This window comes from Mustela lutreola, chromosome 9, assembly GCF_030435805.1.
Source record: "Mustela lutreola isolate mMusLut2 chromosome 9, mMusLut2.pri, whole genome shotgun sequence".
Classification (NCBI taxonomy): domain Eukaryota; kingdom Metazoa; phylum Chordata; class Mammalia; order Carnivora; family Mustelidae; genus Mustela; species Mustela lutreola.
Window position 1 is genome coordinate 121,778,714 of NC_081298.1, and position 22,562 is coordinate 121,801,275.

General features: G+C 50.1%; 1 long non-coding RNA gene across 2 annotated transcripts; it reads right to left on the bottom strand.

Moving 5' to 3' along the window:
- Window positions 1-2,694: 2,694 nt before the first annotated feature.
- On the bottom strand, window positions 2,695-20,979 carry LOC131840576 (uncharacterized). 2 transcript variants are annotated; one of them, XR_009357406.1, is made up of 5 exons: window positions 20,847-20,979; window positions 13,250-13,357; window positions 8,838-8,982; window positions 5,614-5,767; window positions 2,695-5,035 (listed from the first exon to the last, which is right to left on the bottom strand). It is a non-coding gene; the product is annotated as an uncharacterized LOC131840576 (long non-coding RNA). The 2 variants fall into 2 exon arrangements; XR_009357405.1 differs by having other exon boundaries at window positions 2,695-5,767.
- Between the last annotated feature and the right edge of the window lie 1,583 nt (window positions 20,980-22,562).

The following is a 22,562-nucleotide window of genomic DNA, read 5'->3' on the forward strand; positions in this document are numbered from 1 at the left end:
CAACTCCAGGTGACTGCCAGCCTCACGCAGAGCACCAGCCCTGGTGTCGTGTTAACTCTGCCAGCGCCGGGCCAGGACGTCTTGCTCCCGGTCCTCACTCATGCCTCCCAGCCCAGTACACAGGTGTTACTCTCTCCCTTTCAGAGATAAGAAAAATCAAGTTTGGAAAGGTTAAGCAACTTGAGGTCAAGGTCACACGGTTCTTAAGGAGAGGCTCTGGGATTAGATATGATAGATCTCGTGTGTCTTCAGCTGCTGAGCCTTCCCCAGCCTCTCTCCCGGGAACCTCTTTCCTGGGAGTCCTTCCCACCAGAGTCGAAGGGGCAGAGAGCGAGACTTCGAAGAGCCCAGCCTCGCAGATTAGGGGCTGGGAGTCAGGACACTCCAGCGCTTGGCTTCAGCTCTCACTGGCCACATTCCCTGACCACACACACTTGTCTTCCCAGGAGGCTGTTCCCCGGGCAGTGACTGCCACTGGTTCTCAGGATCTCCCACTTTCCCTTACAGCTACTTTAGGCTGTGAGCCCCCAAAGCTCTGTGTGTGGAGCAGGACTCTGGGAAGGCTGATCCCCTCACAAGCAGAGCTTACTGTAATCCAACAAACCTACAACAAAGTCAGACTTAGATGCACTGCCATGCCAGGCGTAACTATTTTTTTTTATAGATTTTTATTTATTTATCAGAGAGAGAGGGAGAAAGTGAGCACAGGCAGACAGAGAGGCAGGCTGAGGCAGAGGGAGAAGCAGGCTCCCTGCTGAGCAAGGAGCCCGATGTGGGACTCGATCCCAGGACGCTGGGATCATGACCTGAGCCAAAGGCAGCTGCTTAACCAACTGAGCCACCCAGGCGTCCCACCAGGCGTAACTATTATCGACCCCTGGGGCCCAGGCTCCTTGTCATCAAGCCTGAATCTTGGAAATCATGGAAATGAGACCTTAATGTTGAGTGGTTTTTGCCATTGGTGGAGTGTTCTTTTACACAACTCAGCCACATTTTTACTTTTTCAGTCGTCACTCGGTTGCCTCTTTAGATATACTCTGCTACGGGGCTTGCAAGTTTCCCGTGGGGTCATGACTAGTTTTAGCCTCACTCCATTCCCAGCTTCTCCTACCACAGGCTCCCTGATCCCCGCACATATCCAAAGCAAACGTAGAGGCTGGTGCCTCCACTCACTGACGGCAGGGGCGTTGCTAATCCTTCCACAGTCCAGGGATGAGATTCCTGAGTCCCCTCATAGACGTACAGATGATTCTAGTTTCTTCTGCACTCATATCCTTGCCCGGCTCCGTGTGCGCTTGTACACACGCATACACAAGTGCATGTAAGCTCACCCAGGAGGACAAATCCTTGAAATGTCACCGATTCCCCACCCCAAGCTTTGGGTGCTTGATGGACTCAGGTGCAAGATTCGGGCCCTGAAGCTGCGGACAGTTGGACAGATCTCCTGGACCCACCCTCCGGGCCTTCAGCTGCGTCTGCTCCCATTCCCTGCAGGGTTAAGGTGTCCCTGGTGACTCAGTGGGGTCAGAGGCTGGCTCCCACCCACCCCTGGTGGCCTGACTCAGAGAGCAGTGTGTGGTCCCCTCTGCCACACTCCTGTCGGGAAGGATGCTGTTCCCTGTTTCCGAGGACCTGCTCTGCTACCCAGGCAGGCAGAGGAAGTGAGGAAAGGAGACACCCACGGGGTTTATAGAGAAGCCTGGCCCCTGGCTTTCTCCTTGTGTGGCGGCTACAAGCCCCAGGAGCAGAGGGAGCTGTTGGGGAGCTCTCCTGGGGGAGGCCAGAGATCAAAGGGAAGGTAATTTGGGCACGTGCTAAAAATAGGCCTGGTGGCTATTTTCGAGCTATTTGGCTTGAATCAGAAAAGTAAATTTTGGATTTTGTTCAAACTTCCTGTCAATTCCCCTAGTTTCTTCCTCCTCCACTTACTCCCCAGGCTGGTGGCATTCAAAGGGTTTTGACTATGACCTGTCATTTTACCCCGGGCTCTGTACACACACACACACACACACACACACACACACACACAGAACTGAAAAGAACCATGAAACATTACTTCCCTTTACTAGATACAAGGCACCCGATGTTCTAGCCTGTCCTATTTCATTTTTTTTAAATGACTGGTTATGACCCACTAATGAATGTAATGACTGGTGAGAAGCACCCGCCGTTAGAAAAAACATCTAGACAATCTATCCTTTCTTTTCTCCGAAGCTGTCACTCATCAGTTATGTGGCTTTGGGCAGATGGCCTCAACTTTACAGAACTTTGGTTTTTGGTTTTTGGTTTTTTTCATCGATGCAGAGAGGGTTGGTCAAGTCACATCGATTCCCTAAACTTGGGTGGATTTGTTCCATTCTTTGTTTAAAGGGAATCAATCACCTGTGGCATATTCTGGGCAGGCCCAGTTTGGAGCTTAAAGCGTCAAGTTTGAAAGGAAGGGGGTTGGACGTCCTTCCTCCATCAGTTTAGTCCTGGTTTTGTGAGGTCTTGAGCTCTGGAAGTGGAAAGATCCATCCCCAGCTCCCCAGGGGTCAGTGGTATAGCTGCCTGAACCTCTCTGTGTCTCAGTTTCCTCCTCTGTAGACAAGGATGACACTATCTCACGGGGCTATTTGGGGGTTAATAGGATGACAGTGAAATGCTCTCCCTTCCTCCCCTTCCTCCCTCCCGCTCCTCCCCTCCCCGCTCAGATTTACTAAACTTCCTTGTGGAGCTCCTTCATCAACACCACTTCCTGCCCCCAGAGCTGCAGAGAGGTGCCCCGCACTGTCCCCTTGGTCCTCCCAAGAACCTTGTGGCTTGGTTGGGTAGGGATATTGCCCATTTTATTGATCAGAAAAAGATTGTAAAGTGACCTGCTCAAGGTCACTCAAATAGTAGAGGCCATAGGCTCAGGGCTTCTTCTGGCTGATCAAGGTGTGCCCAGCAAATCTGTTAATTTCATGTAGCTGTGGGGAGAGCCCTTGACCTGGGAAAGGGCCACAGGCGTGATTCCATGGGCAACTAGATACGATCACAGGTACTTGATTTTACACACAGATGTTAGTTGTTTTTGTGGACAAGCACCCTAAATCGCTGACAATAAGCATAGAAAAAGTTTGACTCATTTTGACCTTTACTATTGTTTCGAATCATCATATCTGTTCATTCACTTGTTTTTCTCTTTTTCCCTTTCCCGAACGTACAATCCATCTAGACAAGGACCATGTTTGCTTAGTCATCATTGTATCCCCAACACCCAGCATGGTGTCTGGCAAAATAAACATTTATTGCTTGAAAAATATTTGTTGAGTAAATGACTAAACATGCCACTTGTGGAGAGACTGGGCTGGGGACCTCTATGTTTACACAGCTTATTTCATATCTGTGCTCTTTGACCTGGATGATATTAATGTTATGTCTTAGACACACAACAGGAGCAGGGAAACGGAAGTGACGACGTGGGTCATTGGAGCAAGATGGGCCATCCACCTGAACCTTGACGACCTGGTTATTCCAGGTATGTAGAAGGAGTCTCAAACCCAAAGAACTGAAATAATGGCCTAATTTCTCCATTGCACTTAATTCTTGCAGTCCTACTGCAGACAGATGTGGAATGGCTTCCTCATTAAGAATGACCCAACGGCAGGCACAGAACATGAGGCGTGCGCTCACACACGGGAGTGGGAAGGGGAACAGGAGTTTGAGAGAGAGATGGGAAAGGGAATCTAGGAAGCTCGCCTTCCGGCAGGAGAAAGCCTCCATGCCCGGCCCTCCTGCACAGCTCAGTTTCCTCCCCCAAGTGTGCATTGCGGGATCCCAGGTAAAGACTCCTTGACCTTGGCAAACGAGACTAGCTCCAAGCCGGACCCTCATGGACAGAAAGGACCGGGCTGACAGGCAGAGTTCTAAGGAGATATATTTTTCAACTTTGGATTTAAAAAAAGAACAGAAAAAATTCAAGCCTAAGCCAAGAAGTTTGGCTTTGTCACGTCAATAGTATTTAAAGATGTTATTTGGCCGGACCTGGAAACTGCAAATGAAAAACAACTTGGCCTCCTCTCTCCTCTCCCGTCCTGCCCTCTCCCTGTTGGTTCCCAGCTGTCCTAGCTCCCCACTGAAGCCCCATCGCCTGAAGTAGTCTAAAGGTGCTTGGAAAAGGAACAGGAGGAGACAGAGTTGTCACTGCCTACTGTGCACGAGGTCAGTCCCAGCCCGTTGCTTTAGGGGATGACGGACTTGAAGCTCAGATGAGGCTGGGAGATGGCTATTGTGGGTGGGGCCATCCCCATTTTACTATCGAGAACACTGAAGCTCAGTGGTTAAGAGATTTACCGAAGGTCACAATGTTTAGTTCGTGGCCACATCTTTGGAATTCCAAAACCCACGCTCTTTCCAGCAATTACAAGGAAGGGACTGGCGCTAAGTCACTTTTTGAGGAAAGTAACAAAACGTAATCCCGCCTCCCTTCGCCCCTGCCTGCCAGCCTTTGCCTTCCATCAACCCTCCACACGTCTCTCAGGCCGAGTTCATGTCTTCCTGCCTTCGCAAAGCTTCCCTCGCTTCTCCAAGCCAGAATTAATCTCTTGCTCTGTCCACACAGGGGGTCTGTTTAATGACTCCTGTGCCAAAGCGTCTGTGTGGATCTGCCTGGTGCTGTGGTTGCTGGGGATGGAGGGTGCTGCTTCGCGACGCGTGGACATCCTAACCAAGCCTGGCGTCAGCTTGAGAAGGCACAGGATGGAGACAAGGTGTGGAGCACAGGAGGCAAAGGAGACTCTTCTCAGTTCCCAGGCTGCAAACCCGCCCTCCGCTGGAATTTGCCACACTCCCATCACGCTCAGATTTCCCGAGAAGGCCTCCTCCATCTTGCTGAGAAATGCGGAGTACAAGAAACATTCGGGGGAAGACTGGGATATAAGCTCTGAGCACCCCCAAAGCAGGATACAGTAGATCTGCTTCAGGAATGGTTGTTAGGTGAATGAATGACTCACTTAATGAGTCAATGTTGCTACCCTCAGGAGCCACCCAGCTTGGTCCTCGGTCAAGACAGCTGGGGGAAGAGAATGGTAAGTATCACTCCCAAGTGCTTCTGGTTTTAGCCCAACCATGCAGATATGACCTGGGTACTGGCTGGTCTTCCAGCTTCTTCCCAGGCTGAGCCTGGCATTTTGCTCTCTTGGGAGCTTCTTGGGGTGTGGAAAGCCAAGGCTCCACACCCCTGCCTCCTGCCATGCCTCAGGGCAGGTCCCCACCCTCCTCCTCTCTGCTGTACCCTCCGTGGTCCCACTCTCCACCTCACCACTGGAATGGTGCAGAGACCCGACCAGAGAGTGGCCCTGGGCCTCAGTCCTTCTCTCAACCTAATGGAAGTGGCCAAGAGGTGCCCAAGCCTGGAGCCCAAGTCCGTGGCTTCCCACAAAGACCAGCTCCTTCTAACCAGGGCTCCGGGAAGAAAATGTGTGTGAGCCATTGTGCACACATGGGAGTGGGCACATGTGTGTGTGTGCAGAGGTGGTTTCTCAGCCTCAGGAGATCTAGAGACACTGGGTTGTTCTTGGAATTTGAAGTTTAGCCCATCCAATCCCTTCATTGTATAAATAGCTTATTTGGGTTAATAGGAGTTTTTACCTGAAATGTGGGCCATCAGACGTATGTGGGCAGAACTCATGGCCACCCAGGAAGAGGGACAGATACCTGCTCATTCTGACCGCCCTCTTCCACCACCCTGTGTTCTAGACCCTTCTTCTTATAGGGAGCTCCTCTCTTTTCCTCAGGCTCTTTACTGGAAACAAAACAAGCAGAAGACATTGTTGAGGAAGCCAGGATCCTTTTCATTGTCTGGGGCCCCCACCTGTCCTTCCCTGCCCTGCCCCCTGTAGCTCAGGCTCCCCAGCACAGGCCACCCTCCAGGACACACGTTTGTACCTTTTGTCCCTTTTTTCTTGTAACCTTGCAACAACCTTGCGAGCACGGTGTTAATATCCTACTTGACAGGTGAGAAGACGAAGCCTGGAGAAGTCCATGGGCTCGTCCGTAGCACTCCGCTGTCACCCGGCTAGGAGAGGGACGGGAACCTCCGCCTTCAGGCCCCCAAGTTTGTTCTCTCCACCGGCAGACCCCGAGACGGCTCCACCGGCAGACCCCGAGACGGCTCTGGGGCGCGTGCCCAGTGTCCCATGACTCTCAGGGGCCTCTGGGCCGCAGAACTGCCTGGGAGGAAGCCTGCTTCTCTCCCTCCACCCTCTTGCCACACTCGGGAAGCACTCAGTCTCAGCTGCTGTGTGTGGCAGGTGCCTGCGAAGTGGCTCTGACACTGTGGGAGTCCTCAGTGAGGACAGCCGCTTGGTGTCTGCAGAGTCTGGAACAACCCTCCCCCATCACTGTATCCCCCGAAGCGCCCCTCTTGTGCTAGGACCACTGGTTCCCCACACAGAGAACGGCCTCAGAGGCCTGCCTCCCAGCAGTCAGCAGCGGCCCTCCTCAGGAGCTAAGCCCTGGCACTTCCCAGGCCTGCACTAAGCCAAGATTCCCTCCCAGAGAAATACTTCATCTGCCTTCCAGCCTTGTCCCCTGTCCAGTGTCTTCATAGTTCGGATTCCTGTGACGATGAAGAGGCTGGCACCCACGAGCCGGCCTCCTTCCAGCTGAGCTCCATGAGACAGGTGATGTCTTGTCCATGAAATGCCAGGCTCTCTACCCCTTTTGGCCATTAAGGGATTAGAAGACCCCCCGCCAAATTCTGGTGGCCTCTGACCCAACCCAGATACTCCAGGGGTCCCCTGTGATGGAACATTTGGCTTACTGTCACAGGCAAGTCCTGGGGTTGGGTCACGACTTGGGGACGAGGGTCTGGAGTTGGATAGAGGACAAAGGTTGGCAGCAAATGCAGCAGAAGTTGGGGGAGGGGGCCCTGCAACTTCCGGGGCGTCACATTTTAGGGTTCCTCTCGAAAATCGGTGCACAAGGAGAGACCATGCGTGGCCAAAAGCCCCTTGAGGCCTCCTTTTGAAGGCACCAGGTCGGAGACTGTCAAATTGTCTTCCATTTGGTTTGCCAGCTGCTGTTTCCGTCAGCATGGGACCAGATGGGACTTTGGCTGAGCACGCACCGAGGTGGCTGGCTTACATTTGGGGACCGCATCGTATGCAAAGTGTGTACTTGGAGCACTAGACCCATGCTCTCAAGGGACTCAGGCAGACTCACACCTTCTGGCGCCCGGGGTGTACGCTCCTGACATGGACAGCCGGCCCAGTGCCCCCTCAACTGCCCCCAAACTAACACGATGTGATCTCACAGCGCTCCACGCATCTCCACGCAGGGCTGTGTCTGGTTGGGCAAAGCAGCAGGACCAGGGTAAACAACACTGAGAAGCCAGGAGACCCTCCCCCCACCCCCCAGAGGCTTGAACCCTGTGCACCAAGCCTGCCTTCACTTTGCTTTTCAGGAAGTTGCTATTTTGAAGTGTTCCCTACTGCTGTCTCCTCATGACATCACCCGTCGGGACAGCCAGGCTCGGGGCCACGCTGGGGTACAGAACAGTAATGTTTCTCTAGCACAGTCATATTTTTGGAGCCTCTTCCTCCTTCCCCCTCCTGCCCTGAGAACTATCATTTGGTGGAGGGGTGATCCGTCCTACACACTGGAGGCAGGAGTCTTCTCGCCACTGAGGCACGAGAAGGGACAAGTGTGAGTCTCCAATGTGACTGTTGCCAACAGAGCACCAAGCGTAGGATGGATAGAAAGGCAGGGGGTGGTTTGGACAGCAGAGCAATAGTAGGGACAGAAGCTGATCAGGTCTGAAATGCTTCCTGCCCAGGAAGCTAAGGAAACTGGCCTTGAAAACAGCTAGGGTAAGGGAGAGGACACCAATCATGCCTCGGTTGCATTAATTTAAAAAATCTTCCTCCAAAGGGCTGTTGTTCCCCAAAAGTCCATTTGAAAGCGCGGGTAGCCGGTTATCTGCAAATATTGATGCAGGATCCCCCCCCCACCCCCCGTTGTCTGACAGCAGAACCTTCGTATGAAACCTTTCTACGATGCGCTGGTAGGAGAGCAAAGAAACCACGACCATTCTGTAAAAGCGAAAACCCTCTTCGCAGTTCTTTCAGTTAGGAAAAACAGGTACCAGCACAGCTCTTTCGTAAAGTGGAGTGGCGTAACGTGGGCTTTCGAAAAGCGGGGGGTTCTTATACCAGCGTTTAAAACTTCGTTATTTATTGTAACAGAGGTAGTGCCATGGTCGTTGCAGGAAAGCTAAATGCCAGAGAAACGGATGACCAGGAAAGTGAAAGCCCCCATCAGTGCCCTGTACTGGAGATCAACACCGCGAACGGTTTAGGATATCGACTCTCGGGTTTTAGTCAACCAGTATTCAGAGAGCTAAGGCGCCTACAGGAGGAGAAGCACGTGTTTTACATTGCCTTTCAGCTGTCCCCAGCCTGAGAGCACCTAAGACCAAGCCCCTTTGTCCACCTGGTGGCACCACCTGCATTTCCTGGTAGGAGGAGAGGGCTCTGGGCAGACTTTCCAGCCAGGTGGCAGCCACCTCGTCCGGCTGCCTCCTCCCTCTCCCTTCCCTGCTGATCCGTCTGGCATCTGGGTCCCTCCCCAGGACTCCTGGGCGCAGGCAACACCTCCACAGCCGGCACCCGAAGTCCTGCCCTGTCCTCAAGGCTCAAGGATGGTCAGATTCTCGACGCTACCTTTGCGCACCTATTTCTCTGTCCTTTGTTCTACAGTAGAAGGTAGGATTGGAGGTTAGGGCTGGGGCGGGAGAACACTTGAGCTCCCTGAACACTCGTTGCACCTAAAGCATTTAAGTCTTTCATCATGAGGATAAATGACTGACTTACGGTTACGCAGCTAGTCGTTGGGAAAGGTGGCTGGAAAAGCCCGTCCTGGCTGGTGGAGAAAGAGAAGACCTTGCTTGGGGTCCTTGCTGGTGTGATGGGCTGCACAAGCATGGGAAAGCTGCTTCACCGGACTCAGTGTCCCCATCTGCAGAACAAGGAGACTGGTGTTTTGACTGTGCATTGGAAGCACCTGGGAATCTTTAACAAACGGATTCCTGGGCTCCATCTGGGGATGCAGAGGTCACCCATACAGTATGGGTCTGAGTATCTCGCTTTCTGTGGGTCCTTGGGGCCCTGGTGTGGCAGGGCCAGAGCTGGACCGCCCTTCACAGGTGATGGGTATTGCTTACCCCCACTTTATTTTTCTCTGCCTATGTCTGCTTCCCCAGACTCAAAGTGCTCCCGCCTGAGACAGTGTCAGAGTCCAAAAGCTGCGGGTTCATGTCCCAGTTCTCTCCTGGGTGGTAGTGGTCTTTCCTGACCTGTAAAATGAGGAAGAAAATAGTGCTTGCCTCTCGGGACTTCTGGGAAGATGGGATGAAATGGGCCAAGCCCCTTCAGCCGGCCCAGAGCCTCAGCTCAACAGGATGACCCCCATTCTACAAGTTAACTATAAGGTCTGAGTTCGAAGGAGCACACTGAAGAGTCTTGAATGTCCCAAAGAAGGGAAAGCAGGAGAAGGTCCAGAGGGAAGGCAGGTAGAAGTCCCCGAGGGAGATGAACCTATTCTTCGGGGGCTCGGGGTGGGGGAGGGGGAGTTGCTTTTGTGACCTTCCTCATCCTCGGGGGACCGCTCCCTGCTGCGTTCAGCCTTTGGCAAAAGCTGGAGGAGTCACTTCTTCAAGATCCAAGGAAGCCCCTTAGCGTCTGAGCTCTTTTGCCAGGCAGCAGGCAGCTCCTCAGTGTCTGCCTCCCAGAGAGGCCGTCCTGGCCACCCCCTCACCCCCACACCCTGCCCTTTTTTCCTCTCAAGTGTTGGCTTCCGACTCACTGTTTTTTTGTGACCCTGTGGTTGGGTTTTCCAAAGTTTGTCTGCGGGGAGGCCTGGGTCCTCCCTCAGGACTCACCCTTCGGAAAATCTCCGGACTCATCCCTGCTTGGTGTAGCAGGAGCTCCGCCTCCAGAGAGGGAGGGAGCCCCGCGCTGCAGCTGGACCCACCTGTGTTCCCTCCTCCCCTCACCCCTTGTCAGCTCTGTGATCTCAGGCCTCTCGAGAGGGGTCTGAACACGAGTTAGCCTGTGTGATTCCATCTCCTCCTGTCGTGCTTGATCCTGGAGCACAGTGACTGACTTTTCCCACAGGGGAAAGAGAGCTGAGGAGGCAAAAGGGTCACAACTGGAGTTTCATCTGCGACCCTCCCAGCCCAGGACCTTGGAAACAGCTGCCCAGGAGCTCAGACTGTGAGCCTGACGGTGGCCCCGCCCAGCCACCAGCGGACTGCCACCTCCTGCAAATCGAAGGCTTCTCCTCACCGCATGCACACAGCTGTGGTAGAAAGCCGTTGCTTTACATCAGTCATTCCCAAAGTGAATTACACTAGTTTTTCAAGCTGTCTCTCCAAAAAAACAAAACAAAACAAAACAAAAAAAAACTCAAGGTCAAATAAACTTGAGGACTACTGTAAACTCTGCTTCCCAATTAGAACATCGTAAGACACACATCAACCTGTTAAAGACACTAAGAGAACCAACAACAAAGAGGCAGGTTTGGCTTGATTCGACTCACGTTTTCCTAAACTCCTTTGACCACGAAACTTTCACATTCCTGTGAACACCTTGGAGCACTAGTGGTTGGAGAAGACCACGTGAGAAAGGATGGTCTCAGCAGGAGCCGGAGCCGGGCAGCTCCAACCGGAAGGTGCAGACAGAACCCCAGAGGCTCGTGTTGAAAGGCAGATTTTAACTCAGTGGGTGTGGTGGGGCTTTAAGCCTGCAAGCTCCCAGGTGACGCACATCACCTCTCGAGCCCCTGAGGACAGATTCCCAAGGAGTTTTCAGCTCCGTATTGGAAGTGATGCAGACATGGTGACTGAGGGACCCTAGGCTCAGTCTAGAGACCTGGGTTAGGGTCCTGGGGCCATGACTTTGCAGCAATGTGACCTTGAACAGGACTCTTTCCCACACTGAGCATTAGTTTTCTCATCTGTGAAGCTTCGATATAAATAGCACCGGCTCCATAGGATTGTTTGAGGATTAAATAAGACTGTTCAAATAGAACACGTTCGCCAGACCGAACCAGTGATAGGAGCAAACTGCATACTGGCTGTCATTAATTCAGTAGCGTCTGCGAGGGTTGCCTGGGTGGCGCGGTCAGTTGGGCATCCGACTCTTGGTCCAGTTGTGATCTCAGGGTTGTGAGACCAAGCCCTGTGTCTCGCTCTTTGATCAGTGGAAAATGCTTAAGACTCTCTCTCTCTCTCCCCCTCTTCTTTCCCCTCCCCCCTCAAATAAATAAATAAATCTTAATTTTAAAAAAAGTCCACGAGACTGTCCTGACCCATAGGCTATTACCATTTTGACTTGCACAGCTTGCTATTGCCCCCAGACCGCTCTTCTCCCAGCATAATGGCACTGCTATCTGCCTATGGACCTTTGCATGACCTCTCTTCTCTAGCACATTCTAGTAACTTCTCTGGCTTTCAGGGCATCAGATGAGCAGAGAGACAGTGGCTCTCCTCAGGGGACTATAGGCAAACTGTGCCAACAGGCCACTAGGAACAGCACAACACACTCCAGCAAAAGCAGAAGCAGGGTGACAGGTTTTTCATGACCCTGTCCAAAAGGGTCCTCATTGATGGGAGAAGCATTGTCCCTTCCCGCTATCCTGGGCCTGGCCCCTGCTGACTGTCTGGAATTTGTGTGTCACATGGACAGCTGTGCGAGAACAACCCTCCTCATACTCATTGTATTCACGTCCGTGTTCCTTGATAGGCGCTTTTGCAACTGAATCACATGAAAACCTCTCTATAAATATGTCCTCATGCACTAGCAAGGCCAGTGTTTGGGCTCTATGCAACTGCTTTCTTGTGTGTAGACAGTGCCTTAGGACCCCATTACCCTGGCTGCCCAGATCTTTCCCCGTCTTGGAAGCTAAGGAAGGAAGAGGCAAGAAGGATCACCACTGAATGATCACCTTTCCGTAATGGGATCCTGGTGTACATCCTCATTTAAGCCTTGCAGCAACTCTACATGGTAGGTATCATTGTTCTTATCGGGCTCAGAGAGGCTAAGTAATTTGCTCAAAGACACACAGCCAGTAAGTAATGGAGCAGGGATTACAGTTCAGGATGATCTGACTTCATTCTCACGTTGCTTTCTCTGCTCCCAATCCTCATGGCTGAGGATGACTACCCATGTCTTCCAAGTTTTACCTGTATGGGAACATCTGGAAAGGAAGTAAGTCCTCTCACAATTTGATCCCTGTCTGAGGTCAAGTTCTGTATCCGGATCACCAGAGGGACAGTGCCACACTGTGCAGACATGGCAGCTTCTGTTCTGACCAGGTGGGCAGGAGTAGGGGTAGAGGAGAGAGGGTTGGTCCGTGCCTAGAACAGGGTGCTAGGCAGGGTCCACTCTAGTGTGCCAGTCTATGAAATACCTCTTATTAAGGGTAGTCACTGGAAACAGTAGCATTTAAAAGGCAGATGAAAGGGAAATCTCACCTTGAGCAGATCCAGGCATCATGCTGGTCATCGTCTGACATTGATGTGGGTCAACATGGCCAGCCACGTCCCCTGCAGCGGCTTTGTCCCCAGAGGGCCCCAGGGGGAGAAGTAAATCACATCCTCATGCCCGACCTCCGGCACACTCCTAAGTCATGCCTCTACCTGGTCACAGAGACTGGTGTGTAAAGAGGTGTGCCAGGCTGGCCACACACAGTTGCACACATCTGGGAGGTTCTGGACCTCAGGATCCCTGTCACACTGTGTCCCATGCTTTGTTTCTCTGGCTCTCAATGTATCTAGTGATGGAACGGGGAGTGAGCACCTCGATGTGTCCGGTGATGGAAGGAGGAGTGAGCATACGACCCATGTCACGGGCTCAGGGGAGAAACCAGCGATGCCAAGACTTTCTGGAATCTCCCTGGAGTTGCAGGGTAAAACCAGGTAAATCACAAGTTGTTTGCCAACCCCTCCTCCAGACTCTAGAAAACGGACTTTGGAGAGCCTCTCTGACCCCCATGGCCAACAAGTCATAGAGATGCACAAACACTATTCAAAGCTGACAGCTACCAACTTGACAATTGTCCTTGACCCCACGCAAATGTGAGTGCGCGTAATTAATAACCTGGATGCCCTGTCTGCTCTGTGCTCAGGAAGCTCAGTGCCTTTTTCTCGGTAACCGCTGCCAGCTGATTTTTCATTATCTTTTGGGACTGTCACCTCTTGGGACTCTGGGAGGGAAATGCTAACCCCAGCTGGGTGGGGGCCAGGCCTGTTGGAGAACACTGTCCTCCTCCACGTCCGTTCTGTTTAGCTCTGGGCTGGAACGCCAGCCCTCAGAAGGAGAGGAGTGCGGTCCTGCAAACCAAGAGGGAGAAGCAGTCTGGTGCCTGGCCCGGTGCTTCTGTGGGCTGCCAAGCTAGCAGGATGCAAGATTCCAATCTCTTTTTAACCAGTTAAAACTGGGCCTCTAGGAGTGCGCCCTTGACCAAGGCAGCTGGGGTCTTTTATTTATTTATTTATTTATTTATTTATTAAGATTTATTTATTTATTTATTTGTCATAGAGAGAGAAGCGAGAGCAAGCACAGGCAGAGTGGCAGGCAGAGGCAGAGGGAGAAGGAGAAGCAGGCTCCCTGCCAAGCAAGGAGCCCGATGTGGGACTCGATCCCAGGACGCTGGGATCATGACCTGAGCCGAAGGCAGCCGCTTAACCAACTGAGCCACCCAGGTGTCCCAAGGGGTCTTTTATTACTTTTGTTAATCACCACCGATTTGATTGGGTTTTCTTTCCCAAGAGTGGTCAGTGTTCACTGAGCGCCCACCCTGCGACAGGCACCGTGTTTCATGTGCATTGCCTTAGTGAAGACTTGCAACTGGGTGAGGAGGGTGCATTTGCTACCCCCACTTTAGAGAGGAGGGAACAGAGGCTCAGAGAGGGTGAGCCCCGCCCTCCCCGTCCCGGGATTGCACACAGTGGCAAGAAGATAGTACTGGGATGGGAGCCCAGGTAGTCAGGCTCCAGAGCTGACCCTTTAGCTTGGAATTGGGTATATGCTCAGCACTGTGGACCTGGAAACAGATGATGGGAAAACACCTCAAACACCCCAAGCTTCTGCTTGATAACTTCAACCTAGTCCATCCCAGCAGCCTGCACACACGTGCTGCTCAGTAACGGAAGGGCTGTATAAGGTCAAGGTGCCATTTTCTCCCCAGAGCAGTGAGGGCTGAGGTTCAAGGTCTCAGGAGACAGACACAGAGACAGATGTCTGTTTCCAGGACAAGGTGGCCAAGGTCCTGGGCTTCTAGGCTCCTGGATGTTCTCCAGCCAGCTGCATGGGGTGTCTTAGGAAAGAGATGGTTCCTTTTGTCTTCATCCAGAGCATAAGAGTCTGGGATACTGCAAAGAGGGAAGGAGTGAGACGTTGGGTGGGTGGGGGGGTGAGGGACTCCGGATGGAAGGCTTTTCTGCCTTCTGCTCTTTGTTGTTTTTCCACTACACTGACCCTGGGGTCTGCAACCCTGCCCCTTACCTTCTCTTTGACCTTCGTCTCTAGCATGTTGAAAGTCACAAAGCTGACAAGCCAGAATTTTAAAAAAGTAGTCCCAGGACAAGTATAGTAGGTTGAATTGAGTCTCCTGAAAAGATATGTGCGTGTCCTAAGTCCTGTCACCAAGGAACGTGACTTGATTTGGAATTAAGGGGATTAATTAAGTTATGGATCTCAAGGGTGGGCCCTCACTCCAGTGATGGTGTCCTTATGAAAGAAAGGGGAGGAAGCTTTGAGACATAGAGACACACGAAGAGGAAGAAAGAGAGAATGTGTCACTCCTATGAAGGCAGGGAGACAGGAATTAGAGATATGTCATCATGAGCCAAGAACTGCCTGGAGGATCTGAGGAAGCGTTCTCCTCTAGAGCCTTCAGAGGGCACGTGGCCCTGCAGAACACCTTGATTTTGAACTTCTAGCCTCTAGAGCGTGAAAGAGCTCAAAATACAGTTTTGTCGTTTTTACACCAGCCAGTTTGTGGCAATTTGTTCTTGTGGCCCTAGGAAACGAACATACCAAGGCAAGAGTTTCAGTCACTGTCTGGGTTGCTGGGAGGGACCTGTAGAGCAGTGCCCACCCCCTGTGACAGAAATGGGGCTCGCTTAGCCCATAGTCAGCTGCCGGGGTATATGTGTCTGAGGACAGGGACCGGGGTCAATGGCTGGAAAGGGGCGTTTGAGCCCGCTGACCAGTCAGAACTTCCCCGGAAAACAAGGGTCTGTTCGGAAATCAACCATCTCTCCCACTTTCCCTCACCCCGACCCCCCCCCCCCCAACCCCACCCAAATCAGGCACAGCCTGTCCCCTGGCTGGGTAGAAGAAGGTTGGAGAAAAAAAATGGGCTACGTGACTCTGTATAATACCATGACAGAAATGTGTGAAGGACCCTTGGATTGTCCAAGGGAAAGAGGCTTGGGCCTCCTCTGAGAGCTGGCAGAGTCTGGAAGAGGAGAGGGAGGGGATAGTTTTTTGGCAAAACGGCATCATGGGTGGAGCCACGAGGACCCGAAGGGCTGGCTGGTGAGAAGTTCCCTGACTCCGGATTGGCCAAGGGACCTGCCTCCATCTTTTTTTTTTTTTTTTTTTTTAAAGATTATTTATTTATTTGACAGAGACAGAGGTCACAAGTAGACAGAGAGGCAGGCAGAGAGAGAGAGGAGGAAGCGGCCTCCCCGCTGAGCAGAGAGCCTGATGCGGGGCTCGATCCCAGGACTCTGAGATCATGACCTGAGCCGAAGGCAGAGGCTTTAATCCACTGAGCCACCCAGGCACCCCATCCTCCATTTTAAGCTTGTCTTTCTCCTCTGTTCTGTCGCCTTCCCCCACATTTCTACCGAACAGCAGAAGTCAGTTACGCCAGCTGTCCTGTGCTTCCTTGGCCAATGCAGGCCGAGGGATGTGAAGCCACGTGGAGAGCAGGTGGTGGCTACTGAGGACAGACCTGTGCGGGTCAAGAATCTGGAAACAAACTTCACTGAGAGACATATACTTGCAGGATCCCCAGGAACTGGACAGAGAGAATGGAGAAAGGCTTGAAATTCTGACTGCCCGTGGGATCCGAGAGGCAGGCAGGTGATCTGGACATTGGAGGGAAAGGTGAGCCACTCTTGGTCAACTCAGCTCCTCTCCCCCTACAGGACTAGCAAGGTGTGTGGCACAGCGCAGAGTCTCAATCAACCCCTCATAAATGTACCTTGCAGCGTCCATCCAGAACCAGAATACTATAGACTATGCACGGGGAGCTCCTATGCTGCAAAGCAAAATCAGACTATGCACGGGGAGCTCCCAGGGATATGGCCTTCTGTTCTGTCCCTCCTGGATCTGGAATTTCTTTCTTTTTCTCTTCCCCTAAACAAATTCTCCCCCGTGATTCAATCTGTAAACTTTCTCCTCCCCTCCCCCCACCATGATTTTTCCCTACACTCTAGAATTCTCATCCAGCAAGTCATCTGTGATTTCTTCTTTTCCTTCACAGTAAATTCTATTCCTTTCCACATCCTGGACTTGAGGCATCTCTCTCGTTCTCTTCCCCTCTCAACAGCTTTATTGAGATATGATTTACCTATCACAACATTCAGCCTTTTAAAGTGTACATTTCAGTCGTTTTCAAACAATGTAGAATTGTACAACTATCACCGCTATATAAATCCAAAATGTTTTCACTGGCCCCCAAGGAGGAGCCCACACCTACCAGCCGTCACGCCCCATCTCCTGTCCCCTGAGTCCCTACAAACCACTAATCTACTTCCTGTCTCTATGGATTTGCTAATTCGGGACATTTGACATAAACTGAACCATCCACATCGTAGCATACCCTGGTACTTTCTTTTTCTGGTGAATGAGTACTATTCCATTGTATGGATGTACCACTTCTGTTTATCCATTCATGAGTTGATGGACATGGGGTTGTTTCCATTTATTAATCATTAGGAATAATGCTGCTACAGGCATTCCCAGAAAAGTGTTCATGTGGGCACCCATTTTCATTACCTGTGGGTAGGTGCTTGGAGTGGAATTGCCGGGTCACATGTAACCTCATCTGTCGCATTTCAAAAAGCTTCTAGACTGTTTGCCCCAGTGGCTGCTCCAGCTGACATTTCTACCAGCAGCATAAGATGGTTCTGATAGCTCTGCATCTTTACGAACACTTGTCTGGCTTTTCCGTTTTAGCTCCAAACCTCCTTCAAAAGTTGCTCTCCTCTTGTTTACTCTTCCTCTCTGGCTTTTTGACCAAAGGATTGTCATACAAGCCAAGAGTTGAAACACTTCCCCTTGAAATCAATGTCAACATATCTAAGCTTTCATTTACAGTACAGGGAATCCTGTTTGCTCCAGCCATGCACAGACTCAGACCTATTTCAGAAAGGCGTTTCCCTCCACCTTGGTGGGAAAGAGAATAAGGAGCACATGCTTCTTCTCTGGGTTCCTAGAGAAGCTACACACATGAGGTGGGTGTGTTCCCTGATCCTTTAAGAAGTTGAAAAAGGACGATCACTGGTTATATGGTCCTAACTAGTGCCTTGGAGATCATGCAGAGATAGCCAGTATCGCACATCTCATGGTTCCATCATTTTATTTGCCTTCTTGTTTCTTAGAGAAACCCTGGGGCAACCATTATGAATCTGTCCATCTTCTGGATGGCCACCCAGCTAACGGATGGTGGAATGGAAGCTCCAGCTCAGGCTACGTTGTGCTCCTCTCTTACTTGAAGGCTGTTCGAAGGATCTATCCATCTTGTCATGGACTCGTTGGGAACATCTAAGGGACCCTTTCCTCTAGCTCACATTTCCTGCTGGTCAACCAGAGACCTACAACCTCAATCTTTTGCAGGACTGACCTGGGCTTCCAGGGCCTGCCCAGGCTGCATAGGGCTGGTTTGGCAACAACTGGGCTTCTGGAGTTTGCTTTAGCTGTTTTCTTTTCCACTTCATTGTTTCCATAGGATGTCTGCCTTCCCAAAATAGCACCGGGGCATTCCAGGTAAACTCAACATCCGACCAAAATCCCCTTTGAGCGGCAAGTCTGAAGGGTTCTGGCTTGCCACGGTTTTCTCGCTTCTTTTGATCACTGTGGCCCCAGAGGAGTAAGTCTGGGGCTCACCATGGGGTCTGGACAAAGAAGGAAGGGGGAGGAGGGGAGGAGGGCCTGGCCAAGCTCTCTCAGGAGCTAGTCAGCTGACACTCCAGCCTTCTGCCCCAGCACTAGAGGGTGACCATGCCCCTGGCCTGGGAAAACGGAGGAAAAAACAGGGCAGGGTCATGTGGCAGAGAAAGAAAACAACCAATGTGGACCCAGATTTCTTCTCTGATTCCTGGAGGCGCATGGCACAATGAAGAAACACTAACTTTGGATTAAGACAGAGCTGAAACCTGGAGCTAGGGCTTACCAGCTGCAAGGCATAAGGCAGCTATAAGTTACATTAGAAACTCCCTTACCACTCTGAGCCTCTCATTCCTCATCGGTAAGATGGAGATTATAGTGCTCATCATCAGCAATGAAGACTGATGGCTGCAAAGCCCCTAATGGGGGCCAGGTTTTGGTAGGTATTCAATCAATATAGATTAGTCTCTTACCAACTTCCTGGAGTTCAGTGGGGGGAAGTTACTTTTTCATTGGCTTTTTTTTTTTTAAAGCTTTTATTTATTTGTTTGTTTGAGACAGAGAGAAGGAGCATGAGTGAGGGGGGAAGGGCAGAAGGAGAGGAAGAAGCAGACTCCCTTCTCAGCGGGGAGCAGAGAGCCTGAACTAGGGCTCTGGTCAGGACCTGGGGATCATGACCTGAGTCAAAGGCAGATGCTTAACTGACTGAGCCACCCAGGCGCCCCTACATTGTTTTTTGTTTTGTTTTTTTTACCTTTTGCTTTCGCTAGTGAGAACACTAAAGCTCTCTTTTAGCAAATTTCAACGATACATAACTGTATCATTAACTACAGTCACCATCTCTATGTGAGATCCCCAGGACTTACACATAACTGAAAAATTTACCAATGTCCCCTCAACACCTGACCCACATCTTCATTGCCTTTTCATGTAATTATTACCCAAGTTTTGAGAAGGTCCTAGGGGCCAGTTTAGAGAAGTAAAAAATAGCACAAAATTTCCTCAGACTGTCAGGGGCCGCAGCCTTCAACTTTTCTTGCTCATTTAGGTACCCCCAAAATAACTTCCTAAAACCATCCACTCCCTGCCTCCAGCACATTTTAAAAATGAAATCTCAAAATTGTTTATCTAAGCTTACATAGCTGCAAAGAGTGTGATTTCTGGTGTGTTGTGAATATTGATAATTAAAACTAACTGTTACATCACACTTTTAAACTTATCCAGTGAAATAGAACATCTATGATCTCATACCATCTATGATCCATTTAAAAATGTATAAAAATGTACTTAAAAAAATCTCATTTATCATTTAGAACGTTTACATCCTTTTACCTCCTTGAACGTGTGTTACTATTCCTACTTCCTCTACAGACTTCTGTCCCGTTATATTTTTAATGCTTCAGAGTATTTTCTTGATTACATTTAAGTAGGTGGAGAAAGCCATTTTAACAATGAAGACTTTTCTCTTTCCCCCTATAGGACTCTCCCTCAGGAGTGTGCATTCTTTGATGAAAGCAGGAGGAAAGAACAAAGTTATTAAATGAAAATTGTTATTCCTCCCACCAGCAGTACAGGAGGGCAGCAGACCCTGCGGGGATGGAATTCTCCAGGCAACTCTCCGCCAGGTTGGGTCCCTCTTCTTTTGTAAATTGGAGGGGGAAGCTCTAGTGTGTGAATTCTCTTGTTCGCAAGCAACTCTATTTTAGGAAAGAGGGCTTGTGGAAGCAGAGGGTCTGGAAAGTGGTTTCCTGATTCCTATTTTTGCCTGATGACCCCCTGGAATGTCCCATGGATCCCAGTTAGCGGACAGCTCAGTTCAAATTTGAAACTCAGCTTTGCCACTTAAAAGGGTCAAGGAACCCTAGACTAATTAACAAACTTGGGTTTCCCCAGAGGATTTTTTGATTAAAACGAGATTTAAAAAAATTAGGTGACAAAGTAGGATCTCAATACATAACATAGGTTCTCAGGGGCCGACTTTTTTTTTTTTTTTTTAACCATTTAGTGTTGATGACGTTTGGATATATATTATAATCACATTGTACAGTTGATGGGATACAGTTTCCCCCAACTCAGTTATAAAATGAATGGCCATGTCTTGCAGGTGATGTCCACTCAGAAGTCAAGGTCTGGGGCAGTCTGCAAACTTTCAGCTTGTTCTCAGCCTGACTTCTTTTGGGTTGCCGATGCTTTCCCTGCTAACATTTGGATTGGGCTTTACAGGGTCCAGAACTGACTCTGCAGCAACAGTATGGGACACCTGCTGGACCCGGGCTGTCACTGTGACTCAGAGCTCATCAGCTTGGAAGTTCTGTGGGTCTATTTGTCTATTTTCTTTTGGGCCACCAGTCCCAACAATGAAGACACTGAGTTACATCTGATGTCTGTTTCTCCCTCCACAGCTTTGTACACAGTTTCGGCAATTTTCCTCGATCGGTTTGACAGATCATCGTCCTGGGAGATTTTGGGTTCCTCCAAGCCAGAGACATCACTGTGCCCTCCTGATCCTTTACAAGAAACAAATATGGGGCACCAGCATGGCTCACTCAGGGGAGCATGTGACTCCAGCTCTCGTGGTCTTAACTTCGAGCCCCACATTAGGTGTAGAGATTACTTAAAAATTTAAAAAAAAAAAATCTGTAAAAAAAATTTTAAAAATGAAAGAAAAGTCAACTAAGAAGAGATCTTAACACTGACCTCTGTGATAGGTGACTGTAAATTGCTCCCAAAGGTCCCTCTGTCCCTGCTTTTGCGGCTCCACCCTGAGGGGATCACTGCTCAGCACGAAACGTCCTCTTCGGTCACATAGTAGGCGCTTGGCAAATGTTGTCAAATGAACGAATGAATGTCACCGAAATTCATTTGAACAAAAGCATTTTATAACGGAAGGTTTCAAATGAATACAGAAGTAAACAGCATCGTGCTTCCCAAACCCCAGTCCCAGAAGATGCCCAGAAACTCATTTTCAAGAAACATCCCCAACGCCTTTGATGCACCCCGGGGAACCACACTTTGAGAAATGCCGGCTAAGCCAGTGGGAGCATCTGTCCTCTCCCCTGTCTCTTGTTTCAGCCCTTGGCCTTGCCTCTCCCCGCGCCCCACCTTGTCCTCTGACCCAGTTGCTCTGAATTGATTTCAGGTCTTTGGATGCATCCTGTTCTCTCTCAATCTCTCTCTCTCTCTCACTCTTTAGATGATGCATGGCTATTTTTCTTTTTTACTGAAGTTCAGCTGACACCCCATGTTGGATTAATTTCAGGTGTATGACAGTGAGTTGACAGCTCTACTCACAAGTGTAGCTACTACTGTCTGTCACCATGCAACACTGTCACAATCCCATTGACTCAATTCCCTAAGCTGCACCTCTCATTTCCTGACTTACTCATCCCATAACTGGAAGGCTATGCCTCCCCCTCCCCATGCCCATTTTGCCCATCCCTCCTTTCTGGCAACCACCAGTTTGTTCCCTGAATTTGTGGGTCTGTTGCTGCTTTGCTTGTCTGTTCACTTTTTTTTTTTTTTTTAAGATTTTATTTATTTCTTTGACAGACAGGGATTACAAGTAGGCAGAGAGGCAGGCAGCAAGAAATGGGGAAGCAGGCTCCCCACTGAGCAGAGAGGCTGATCCCAGAACACTGAGATCATGACCTGAGCCGAAGGCAGTGGCTTAACCCACTGAGCCACACAGGCGCCCCTGTTCACTTTGTTTTCTAATACCACATAGAAATGAAAGGTGCCATGCCCTCTTCATCTAGCCTTTGCATAGGCTTTGCTTTTGCCTACGTCATACCTGGGCTCTGTTGTGCGCCCTCACCCCTTTGTCACTTAATTTACTCTTATTCATGGTTGGGGTCCCAGTACAGCCTCTCTTCTTCCCTGCTGCATTCCCTAACCTTCAATTCCAGGGCAGGTATCCTTCCTACCTGCTCTGCCAGTGCCCCACCCTTCCCATCATACTGATTTGTCATTCCATATGAATGACTGGTCTTGTTCTCCAACCAGACTGCCGGCTCCCTGAGAGTAGACAACCATTTTGTCTACTGCTATAGTCCCAGCACTCAGCATGTGCCTGGCATGGACTTAGCAAGTCACTGAAACTAAATTCGACGAAAGTTTGTTTCAACCACACAGATGAGAGGAACAATTTTAACAGTAGAAAATACCCACATTTGATTAGTATGCAACATAGAACCTTCAGGCATTAGCATGCACTTGCAAGATACAAACTAGTTATGAATACCTATTTGTGATGTATTTTCTATAACATTTGTTTGCTACGTGCTCACTGTATTTTTGGTCAGCACTTGTTGCTAGATATATCAAAGAATTGAGATTATCAAAGAATTGGGACGAATGAGGAAATGACCACCACTTACTTAGTTCTGTCCTCTTACTGAGAAAAGATGGTCTTTA